Consider the following 11,994-nt stretch of genomic DNA (forward strand, 5'->3'; position numbering starts at 1 on the left):
TTCCTGCAGCCTTTCCTCATAAGGAAAGGGGCACTCCTGTGTCCCTGTGCTGAACTCTCTACAGGAGTTCCCTGTCCTTCTCGAGCTGGGGAACCCAGAACTGGACATGGGACTCCAGAGCAGAGGGGGAGGAAAATCTCCCTCGACTTGCTGGCCACACTCTTCTTGATGCATCCCAGGCTGCCATTGGCCTTCTTGGCCACGAGGGCACATTGTTGGCTCATGTTTAGTTTATTATCAATCAGGACTCCCAAGTCTTTCTATGCAGAGATGGTCTCCAGCAGGTCGACCTTCAGCCTGTACTGGTGCATGGGGTTGTTCCTTGCCAGATTCAGGACTCTGCACTTGTCCTTGTGCACTTGAACCTCATGAGGTTCCTCTCTGCCCTACTCTCAAGCTGATTGAGAACCTGCTGAATGGCAGCACAGCCTTCTGGGGAATCAGCCAGTCCTCCCAGTTTGGTGTCATCAGCAAACTTGTTGAGGGTACCCTCTGTCCCAAATAAGAAGTTGTGTTGGGCCGTGTCCAAGTGAGATGATCTGTGCCTGAGATGCAGGCTTTTGCCCAGTGTGAGAGACGTGGCTTATGAGCCTATGGTTCACTCCTTACACTGACATTTTGAGTTAAAAGAAGATAGCACTATTGCAGAAAGAATATGAAACTATAGTATACAGATACTATTTTTCCCAGTCTCAAGTAGATAATTTCAGTTTGTGCTAAGTGGATGTTTAAAGAAAGTCATCACTATGAGAATGAAAAAATGAATCAATACTATAGAATTTAATCACAGTCACTTTTCTTCATTTTTACCTTGAACTTTTCCTTGAATGGTGGCTACTTTCCAAAGCATTGGGCAGAAAGTTTCCTTCCTGTCATTTATTTTGTATCTGGTTTTCTAGGACCACAGATTTTTAAAGTTCAATTATTTAATGATTCCCCACCTGACTGACATTTTACAATGTTGGCTAGCAAGAACTAACAGATCAGCTTTTCTGTTTTTATTAAAGAATTTCTCTGTCAAATCAAGAAGAAAACCTTATGAAAGATTGCTGAGAGGTAAAAGGCAGGAAAAGGGAAAAGGGAAACCATATCCCCTTCCCTAAAATTCCAACAACATTTGGAAAATATTAGGAAATACAAAATTTGGAAATATTTTATAATACTCCAGACCATGGGAAATAGATGGGTTTGGAACTGGTTAAAACTAATATAGCTCTGTTTAAATTAACTCAAATGTGTGACATATGATGGTCCAGAGGTAATACTTTCTAAATATTTTTTTTCTTATTTTTGTCTGTGCTGGTGAAGTCACTCCTGTGTGCCAAAGTATCATTGTGTTTTGAAACAAATCCTTCACTTCAGGGGAGGATACATTCCTTCTTACATTAGCATTCTGGATTCCTGTAAAACATTACACTTTGCATTTGAACTAAGGGTGGATTTGGACACTAGCTTTCTGTCTACCGTTTTATTCGGCAAACTGTGCCAATCTATTATGCTGACCTGACAGACTACCAAAATTATGAACAATACTTTTACAGGCAGGATGGACTGTAAAGTTTATTTAAAGAACTGATTCCAGGGAGATACCCCTGGCTGGGGATCTCCCGGCTGATGGTGCTGGGCTCCTTCCCAGCCTGCTGGCAACCAGCTCGGCCTGAGATGGGAGGAGGAAGCACAAACCATCTGGCAAGGCAGCTTTTCTTGCAGGAGTTTTGAACTGAGTTACCTTGGGGTTCAGTGTGAGTGCAATTGCTGGACAATCCCGGTCCTCTTATACTTACAAGGTATAGTAAGTTTTTCTCATTTTCATCTACAGTGCACAACTGTAGCAGAATACAGTTCTTCCTCATCTACCCCCACTGGCTTTTGTCATTCACCTCACTGTTTGCTGTTCTTCTATTTACCTTGGCAATTGCACCTGTGCTGACTGTATTTACCAGAAGTCTGACTGTCCTTTCTCTTCAGGTTTGTCAGAAATTATTTTTTCAATTAGAGCAAAAATCCAGGGATTCTGGCGAATGTAATATCAGAAACTGAAGTAGGGGAACATTTACCTGCTTAGTAAAACCTCCAAGGTGAGAATAGTCAAGCAGTGCATCAGGCTGCCAGAGAGGCTATGCAGTGTCCTGGGAGCATTTCCAGACATGACTACAGTCAAGTCCTCAGCACCCTGGTATGAATTTGGTGTTGACTTTGCTTTGCACAGGAGGCTGAGCAAGGCCTTGGCAAACCAAGGCCTCTTCTCACTTAAAATATTCCATAATTACTTGTTAATCTCTCAAAACCCTGTAAGAAATAATCAATAAAAGTCACATTCTGACCCTCAAAAAAGAGACTCCAGCACAGACTGTCCTGAGAACACTAAGCCTGGGTCATGTGTAAACAAGTTCAGATAAAGTTCTGATTTCAAGAGTCTTCACAAAGCTTTATATATGCACCAGAAACCTAGTAAGTCTCTTCTAAAAAGACATCTTGCATTTATGTGTGTTTCTTTACATACTGTCTATTAATTAATATTATCTGGATAGCTGCTCAGGCATAAATGCTAACCATAGTAGCAGTTTCCCAATGTTTCACAATATTCGTATTCCCATGATCAGATCATGTAGTTAGGCTACATCTAGACTAGTCAAGCAGAGTTGTATCTTTGGCTTCTGAGGAGCGATTTATTACTTGACTCTAACCAGGGACAATAGACTGGAAGAGGGCATCACTTTATAACATAGGTTCAGAATACTGTGCAAATAGCACTAACAACATGCAGAAGGTGGGTTGGGGAGAAAGAAGGCCAAGGTCAGTAGTACAAAATGCTTAGTCACTTACTCAGCATGAAGTAATCTGTGAAAACTTGAAACTCATGAAATAGGTATAAGAACAGAGAAGGACAATGTATTAGCTCCAGAATAATGACAATGTGCTAAAGTAATAAACAGCATGAAAAAGGCAAAGATGAGGTATTGGCAGGAGAGACTGGAAATGCTGCTACATGGCACAGTCGTCTTGCAAGTCTTCACCTGAAGGTCGTCTGTGCTCAGAGTTGGTGAGTTAAGACCGAAAGAGAGTCAGAGGAGACCTGCTAAGAAGACAAAGGCAGATAAAGCATAAGACGACTTTTTTAGTCCTTCAATGGGCATGTTTTTCAGTCCTTTCAAAATAAAAATGAAGGACTGAGGATGGAAAATTATTTACAAAGGGCCATAAGGTAGAAGAGAGAGAAGCTCATTTAAATAATGGTCTGCACTGATTTGGGAATGAATATCTATAAATTAGTTCTGAATGAGCAAAGAAAAATAGAATTTGTAAACATACAGACAGGCTGTTTGTAGCCATGAAGGTGATAAAGTTCTGGGAGAGACCCTTCATAGATGTCATGGGGGTGGCAGCTGGACTGCTTGGGTGGATGTTGGTATGTTCATGGCACGATCTTGGTGGGAAACCAACTCAGTGACTCTGGCAGTTTCATGTTCCTGTTTTCTCAAAGTTAAAAATATCTCTTAGCTAATATACTACCATGTAACTATAAAACTTGAGATGTTAGGATACCTTGTTAAAGTAAAGCTGCTGCTAGGGCACCTAACCTAAGTCATCCCTAGGGTAAATTCCTTATTGCTGCTTGGCTGGGCTCTGGCTGTTGCTGCACAAGCTCTGAGATAAAGAAAAAAAACCCCAACATGTGGAGAAGCCATTGGCATTTAAGTGATGCAAACTCTGTTTTGTTTCTTTTTGCTTTTATATTTCCTCTTAATGTCCGTTGATCCTGTCCACTGAAGCTAATCTAAGAACAATTTGTGTTTATTCTGTCGATACTAGTATATCTTAATATTCATCTCTGCACCTTTTACATAATTTCTGGTACTTGCCGTGTTAAAAGGGGTGGTTATCTCACATACTGATGAGAAGCACTGTTTTAGAAATACAAGTTATTTTCAGTCCTGTGTAGGGCTGCTGTGACAGCAGGAAAGAGAACACAATACTCCTTTAGACATGAAAAGGGCTAGGACATAAATTTTTAGTTGTTACTGCATAATGATGTAGTTGACCTTAATTTGTATTATGGAGTTCAGCTCATGCCATTGCTGAAATATCCCATTTCAAATCCTTCAGACAGGGCTTAACTCAGTGATACCAGTGCAAGTCTCTGGTAAATACATTGATTTCAGCAGATTTTCTTCTTGTTTGTACAGCAATACCTGGGATGACCTGAGATCTCTGCAGAGACATGATACAGGAAGTCTGATGAACTGTGCTAAGTAGGGTTTATATATTGTGGTTTAACCTCGACCAGTCACTTAACCCCACACAGCTGCTCACCCAGCCTTCTCCACCTGGGATGGGGTTCAGCTGTGCCAGCTGTGTCCTCTCCTAACTCCTTGTGCACCCCCGGCCTACTCACTGGTAGAGTGGGTGTGGTGGGCAGGAAAAAAACCCCTTGACCTTCTATAAGCACTGCTCAGCAGTAACTAAAACATCCCTGTGCTATCAACACCATTTTCAGCAGAAATAGTAAACCTAGTCCCATATCAGCTACTATGAAGAGAATTAATTCTATCCCATACAAAACCAGCAGAGTTTGATAAAGCCAGTTGAGATGATGCTGCATGTTGCAAATTCATCTAGCCAACATATCTTGCTTGTTTTGTACTTTACCCATGTGATTTGTCCACCCCACACCTTTCTGCTTTTACCCAAAGCTGTGATGTCTGCCCTCTCAAGTCAACTCTGGTTTTGGTCTTATTTATGTTGTACTCATAATAGTTCAACTCTTGACTCCATGGTGAGATATGGCCATTCACACATTATGTGGCAGACCTATGGATGTGATAAAGTCCCAGCAGTATCTTGCTAGCTGAAGAAAGAAAATGGATTTCTAAATGTGCTTTCTCAGACAGTAAATCTTTTAAATTAGACAACGGCCCCTTTGATTCAATGGAGTAACCATTCCTCCTCCTCTATTAAAAAGGAAGAATCTTCTGCAACACTTAGGCTTTGTCTTTTTTTTTCTGTTGTAACATTCCTCTTTATCTGTCAAGAGCCAGCTTCTCAGTGATACAGTGACATTCCTAGAAAGTCGAAGGCAAAGAAAAGTCAAAACATTCTCTTTTGGGTGAAACACCATTCGAGAATCATAGTTCTACCACAGAATATGACAAGTATTCAAGGTCAAGTGCAATTGTAAGAGTGAGTCTGTGGATTCAGAAATATAATTGCTTCTCCTTGACTATACACTTTGCTGTAGACTTTTAGAGCTCCGAAGAAACGGAAGTTTTTGTTGCACTGAAAGACTATACTGACTTATCAGCTGGGACAGAGACCACATATCTGGGCTTAGTAAAAGGATTTGGTTTTTCTGGAGTAAACAGAGGATTTATTTTTAGGATATGCAGAGACACAGCAGCTCTTCACTTACAACCAGAGTCACCACCACTGCTGCATATATGTGGTGGAAAGTCAATTTTCAAAGCCTGATGACATGCACTGAGTTGGTTTCTAACAGTGATGCAGTATTATGTCGACACTCAGAGCCCATTCATCATTACGGCTTGAAAACATGAGGTGGGTTTATCAGCATCCTGAAAGTCGAATATCAAACAGACATTTGCCAAGGAAATGTGCTTTTCATTGTCTTCTGAACCGTGCACAAAAAACTCAAATGCTGCATGAACAGGAATATTCAGTGCTTCAGAATCAAAATTTTTAAACACTCAACTCATTTCATCATATTGATACTTATTATCTACATCACCCCAGGATGCTGACTGCCGCTCTGAAACCTGACCATGCTTCCTGCAGAAAACTTACAGCCAAAAAAAAAGTGTAAGACTGGAAGCAGCCTATGGAAAAAAAGACATAGACGTGACAGGTATTTACGTTCCTATCTTCTTCCTTTTTCCTAAATACAGCTCTTTAAGACATCCTATATCTTGTATTTTTGGAGAAACGTTCTAAATAGGATGAGGCAATATTACAGTAAAACACACGAGGCTTTACTTTTTACCCTCAACAAACTTGCGTTTCCAATGAATACCATAGCTGAAAGGAATATGGTTTTCTCCTACAGCCATGCCATATTCAGGCTTTTGCTTTATTTTGCACACAGCTGCAACCAGTTAATCCTTTCACCTTTGCGTCTGCACCCAGGGATGCACCTTGAGGACTATTAGTCTTCTCAAGCTGGGCCTTGCTTTGGGCAGCAGCTTCCAACTGCTTCTGTTCTCGTTATGCAAAGAGGCGCCTAGTAACTAGTTGCATTTAATCCAAGCAAAAACTAATTTGCATGCCTGGGACTGATCCCTAAAATTAAACCATATGTTTAACAGCTTCCGTTATCTGCTTTCAGCCTAGAAATAGGGTAGCTTAGATGAGATCTGGAGAAAGAAGAGAATAAAGGAGGGTCCTTGTGTTGTCCTAGATCCTATATTGATCCATTTATGGGTTATGGAATTTTAAGAGAGACTTGTGCTGCTGGCAACACAAAGCATTGCATTTTTTATAGAAAAAAAAAATAAGGTGCCCAGGAAAACCTCTATTTACTTCCACAATAATATTTTGATTTGTATCCTTCAGTGCTATGTCTTTGGAACAGTAATGCTGGCCTCTTGAGGAGCTGAACAAGGCTGAAAAGTTGGGAAGGCACAATCTGCAGCAGGCTGGGCTTTCAGTGCTGGCAGCTGCCAGGCCATTCTGAGAGGATGTCTCTAGACTGGATAGGAAGTACAGGGCTGGGTGTCTGGAGTGATCGTGGTGTCATGTTGTGCTTCTCAGGACAAAAACTTGATGAGGTTGTGGAGTGTATTAAGAGGAGTGTTGCCAGCAGGTCAAGGGAAGTTCTTCTACACCTCTTCTCTGCCCTGGTGAGGCCTCAGCTGGGAGTCCTGTGTCCAGTTCCAGGCTCCCCAGCTAAAGAGGGACAGAGAACTTCTGGAGAGAGTCCAACAGAGTGCTACAAAAATGATCAGAGGACTGTAACATCTCTCTTATGTGGAAAGGCTGCAAGACCTGAGGCTGTTTAGCCTAGAAAAGAGAAGACTGAATGGAGACCTCATTAACACTTGTAAGTACCTAAAAGGTGTATGTCAGGAGGATGGGGTGATGCTCTTTCTGTAGTGTCCAGTGACACACCTGGCACCACTCCACATGTGTGTGAGAGCCAGGAAGCCAGGAGCAGGCATGGATAGGGCAAGAGATATTTTAATCTGGGACCAACTCTGGTCCATAAGAAGGAAAGTTCGGTATTTTAGACTTGTTCTGGACTAGTACAGCTAGAAGGATTTCTGAAGGGGGTAAAACTTGCCCCAGTGTTTTCCCATTTTTTCCCCTCAGGCTAGGGGATGGAAAAGGAAACAGTCTCATGACGTTATGAAGGAAAATGGCACGTTGGTATCAATCTCTCGGATTTAATGCTCTGCTTCATAGTGCACATCAGACAACCTGCAGGTCTCATGTGCTGGCAGTCCTCTGGCTTCCAAGCACAGCAGCCCTGAGGTCTCTTCACTGTCACAAATGCAGCAGGAGAGCTTTCCTTCAACAGCAATCTGCTTTGCCAGTGCCAGAGGGACAAGGAGCAGCTGAGCTGGTGGTCAGAGGTGGGAAAGAGCAGAAGGATGCACAAACAGCATTGCATGGATTGGCAGGGCCTTGGCCAGTGGGGTAGAGCACAGGCCCAGGCACTCATTGCTGCTTCTTGACAAGTGACTCAACTCAATACTGCCCTGGTAGCAGCCTGTCTGCACATTTCTAGTGCCCAGATAATGCAATGTAATTCAAGTTATTTTTGCTCACACTTAAAGAGCTCTTGTAAGCAGTCACCTCTCATCTTCACAGTGTGTTAGCAATGTGTCTGTCAGCAGCTTCTGCTGCTCAGCTGATTTGTGGTGACTCGCAAACTTGTGACTCTTGGGTGACTCCAACAGTCTCAGTGCAACAGCATTCATTCAACTCCAGGAGCTGTGCAACATAGAGGCAGGAAGGGAGCAGCAAGCCAGATCTTAAATATAAGCACTTCCATTAATTTATACATACAGATATGCACGTGTATTTATTTACATGTTATATGTATATGGTATATGTATGTTTATCTATAAGCACACATACTCACTTTGTGTATGTGTGTATATGTATGCCTGTGTGTATGGATGTACATATGTGTATATATATGTGTATAAATATATACGTACACCTGGACAGCACATGAAATAGGTGTTCAAATTCAGCGTATTTGAATTCAGAGTGCTTGTGCTGGGGTTTGAGTTAGATGAGGATTTACATTTATCAACAGTTCTTGACTGCCCCTTTGCCACTGGAATGAGAGCAGTGTTTGGCTAGAATGACTAGGGTTAACCAAGCTGACAGCTCCTCTGAGAAAATCTCAAGCCAAAGAAAGTCAAAAGGGAGTGGAGGGACTAAGGGAAAGATATATGAATGATTAAAGTATCTAAAAGAAAATCAGTACTTTTGAAACATCAGAGCTGGAAACAATTAGTGGCTGGCTGGCAACTCACAAGAATCAATAAAACAAGGATGCAATTTCTAATAACTCAAAAATGAAATCTGCTGATAAGTTAAGAAGGAGCTAAAGGGGAAAAAAGAGGTGACTAGGAAACTAAATCTGTTAACAATTATTGTCAGTGCCAACACTGCCTTGGAAGTTACGTTTGTTCTACCACCTCCACCCAGCCAATTATAACAATATGTATTCACCAGGCTCTCATGACAGGAGCACCCACCAATCCCACTAGCGCTAAGGAGCTGCTGGCATTTGTTTTTGTTTTAATTTATCACTCAGCTGTTTTGAATCACATAAAGCTAAAACTTGGCTTACAAGTTGTCAGTTCCAATGCTAATCTTTTGTGCTTACTGCATATGTGCCTGTGTGATATGTATATTTTCTGAATTGTAAAACTGCCATGGAAATTTCCCAGTCTGGGTATGAAATCTCCTCTCCAGCCCTTCTCTGTAAAGATTGCTCATGTTAAAGCTATTGACGTACGTTTACTCCCCAAACAGGAACCTGCCAGATGATGCAAACTAGCTGGGTCTAGTTCACCATCCCTTTGCACAAGTCGAACAAGCTAATGTGGAGCAGTAGATCAGATTGTATGTGTGCAGCGTCATCCTATGCAAAGTGATGATATCCATGTGATTTCCTTAATTTCTCTAACCAGATGATACACAGCACAGGCATGTGATAAATTACATTTATTTTTAACCTTTTGACCTCCTCACTTGTTCTCTGCCCACTTAATCCATTTCTGCTGGGACAACTTCTGGCATTACAAACCTCTGAGTAGCACTCAAACAGCTAGTGCTTGAAAAAAAAGCACTGTCATAGATGGTTTCCTTCTTTCCTTTGTAAACACAAAGTTTCCCTTTTTATCCCTCTTCCCTAAATTACGCTAGTCCAGAGCAGAGACCAGCGACAGGTACAGGATGTTGCAGCTGCAGGACTGGCTCATCAGCCAGAGCAGGACACGTCCATTTGAGGTCTTCAGTTTGGGACTACAGTTATTTTGGTACAAATGGTAAATATGTTGTGAAGTGCTTTCTCCAGAACACAGAAGAAACAAGATATATGGTGACTTGCTCTGGTATAAATATTATGTTACAAAAATCACTCATGTCTTCAGTGCTTTGGAAGAATTTTGCTGGTTTTGGCCTCAATCCTGTAATATGCTCTGTATGGGCAAGAAGTCCTTCCTCATGGACTAACTGAAAGATTGAAGCTGTATTTGGACCGTACAGTTGAAAGCATTCAGCTGCTTCTCAGCACTGATGAATTGCTTTTCGTTTACATCTAACTTAACCAAGCAAGTTCCATTGTAACTAATATACTGGGGATTTACATCTTGTTTGCTCTAAGACAAAAAGTGTCACACTGGAGTCCCAGAGCTCAAGGCAGAGATAGGGATGAACTGTGAGCCCCTGGTTTCCTTCTTGCAGTGTTTTTCCCTGAATCATTTGCATCCTGCACAACTGAAGTCTGTTTATCTCTTGATCCTGATATGATATTGAAGTAATATGAACTTGCAACAAATCATTGTATGGTTTGTGAGGAAGACGAGGAGTAATAACAGCACTCTGGGTGCTAGTGGCCATGCAAGAGATGAGTATGGATCAGATATGGACCCCAGCCACAGAGGCTTCTTAGAGAAGGAAATTTGTGCAGAGTCCATACGCTGGAGGAGCGATTGCATATATATCACTGGTGTGTAAGCACATGGAATACTTTCCACCATTTGTAACTACACTTTGTGCAACAAGTGCAGGCTTGTTTTCACACCCTTAGAGAGCCCAGACTCTGTCTGACACCTGTTGTGTGCCAGTACTTCAGGTTTCACGTACACTGAGGTTGACTTCACGTCACACATTATAAGGCTGAACACACTGCAGCCAAGACATACAGACACTCTGCCCATCTCATGCACAGTTGAATGTAATTTCTCAAGTGAGCTGATAAATTGAAATATTTTATTATTATGTAACCAAGGTTTTTATTTTGCAGAATAAAACTACTGATCCACACAGGCTTTGGAAGGGTTTTTGAAAGAATCACAGACCAATCATTCCTTCAGTAGTCTAACAGACAAGTAAAACTAAACTAAATCACACTAACCATTTCTCTGCCTCCGTAGAATCTTAGAATGGTAGGATTGGAAGGGACCTTTAGAGATCATCTAGTCCAAAATCCCTGCAGAAGCAGGGTCACCTAGATCAGGTCGCATAGGAACATGTCCAGACAGGTCTTGAAGACCTCCAAGGAAGGAGACTCCACAACCTACCTGGGCAGCAAGAGTTCATTCTGATGTGTGGCTTCTCCTTTGAACTATGAGTTGCAGTTTTCAGCCAAGCTCAGCTGTTCCTATGATGGAATGAGACTTTTCACTATGAATAGCTTCAGTCTCATCAGTTGTTCTCACACACTGACTTCTGTGTTTTTCAGTTCTGTCTCTTCTCTCAAGCCATTTTCATATGGATGTCCTGGAGAATAGTGTTTACACCTTGTATATATCCATTTTCCCACATCACTTCTGTCTGAATGGTTGCATCTTATTTCCACAGTTTCTGGGCTGGGGCAGGTGTGCCACAGGCAGTTCCAGCAATGTAAGGCTGAGTCAGCCTAACCTTTGTCATACAAGGGAGCAACATTTTTTATAGAATACACACAGGCCCCCAGCCAGAACAACATCTTTTGTGCTTGCTGTACTTTGGGGAAGTTTGCACCAGCTACAAAGTTACAGCATTTTCCAACCTACTTATAGACTGGAGTACATTAATGGGAGGAAATACATGCATTGACCTATAAGTTCTTTGATTAGCCCTGATTTATTAAAGGTCACTTAGAGTGAAATGATTAAAAAAATAGCTCATGTCTGATAAGTGTATTTGGATTATTGGAGGTACATTAACCTAGCTGGACAGACATAATTTCTTTGGATTTCAGGAATGCATTTAGTGCTGTACTATGTATCAGTGCAATCTCAGTAGATCAGATAGCATTAGAGGGATGGTGAGGCAGAAACTGTCAAAGGGAACAGTTCAGCAGCGGGTCAAGGCACCAAGAACCTGCAGAAAAAGTGTGTCACACAGAAAAAGTATCTCACACAAGCAAAAGTGTGACACACTTACACGCTTCATTTCTTTAAGCTATGCAAATATTCAAAGATCCACATATTGCTCAAGATTTGGAAAATAAATTTTGCAAACTTGGACCAGGAGGAGATTTTATGTATGTTTGCATTCTGCAGGATAAAAGAGTGACTTGTGTCACTGGAGCTTGTCAGAGTAATGAGGAGACTGCAGAGGCTGTTGTCTTGGCCCCCATGCTCCTCCAGTCAGCACTGGGGCAAGCAGCGAGCTGTGATACACCACCAGAGTGGTTTCTCTTTTTCTCTCTCCCACGCAAGTATCAGATTGTTAGGCACAGTCTGGTCAGCACTCTGCTCCTGGGACAGTGCAACCACACACTGTCCTTATTTGGGCTGGATTGCAGGGTTA

Source organism: Colius striatus, chromosome 4 (assembly GCF_028858725.1).
Source record: "Colius striatus isolate bColStr4 chromosome 4, bColStr4.1.hap1, whole genome shotgun sequence".
In the NCBI taxonomy this organism is placed as follows: Eukaryota; Metazoa; Chordata; class Aves; order Coliiformes; family Coliidae; genus Colius; species Colius striatus.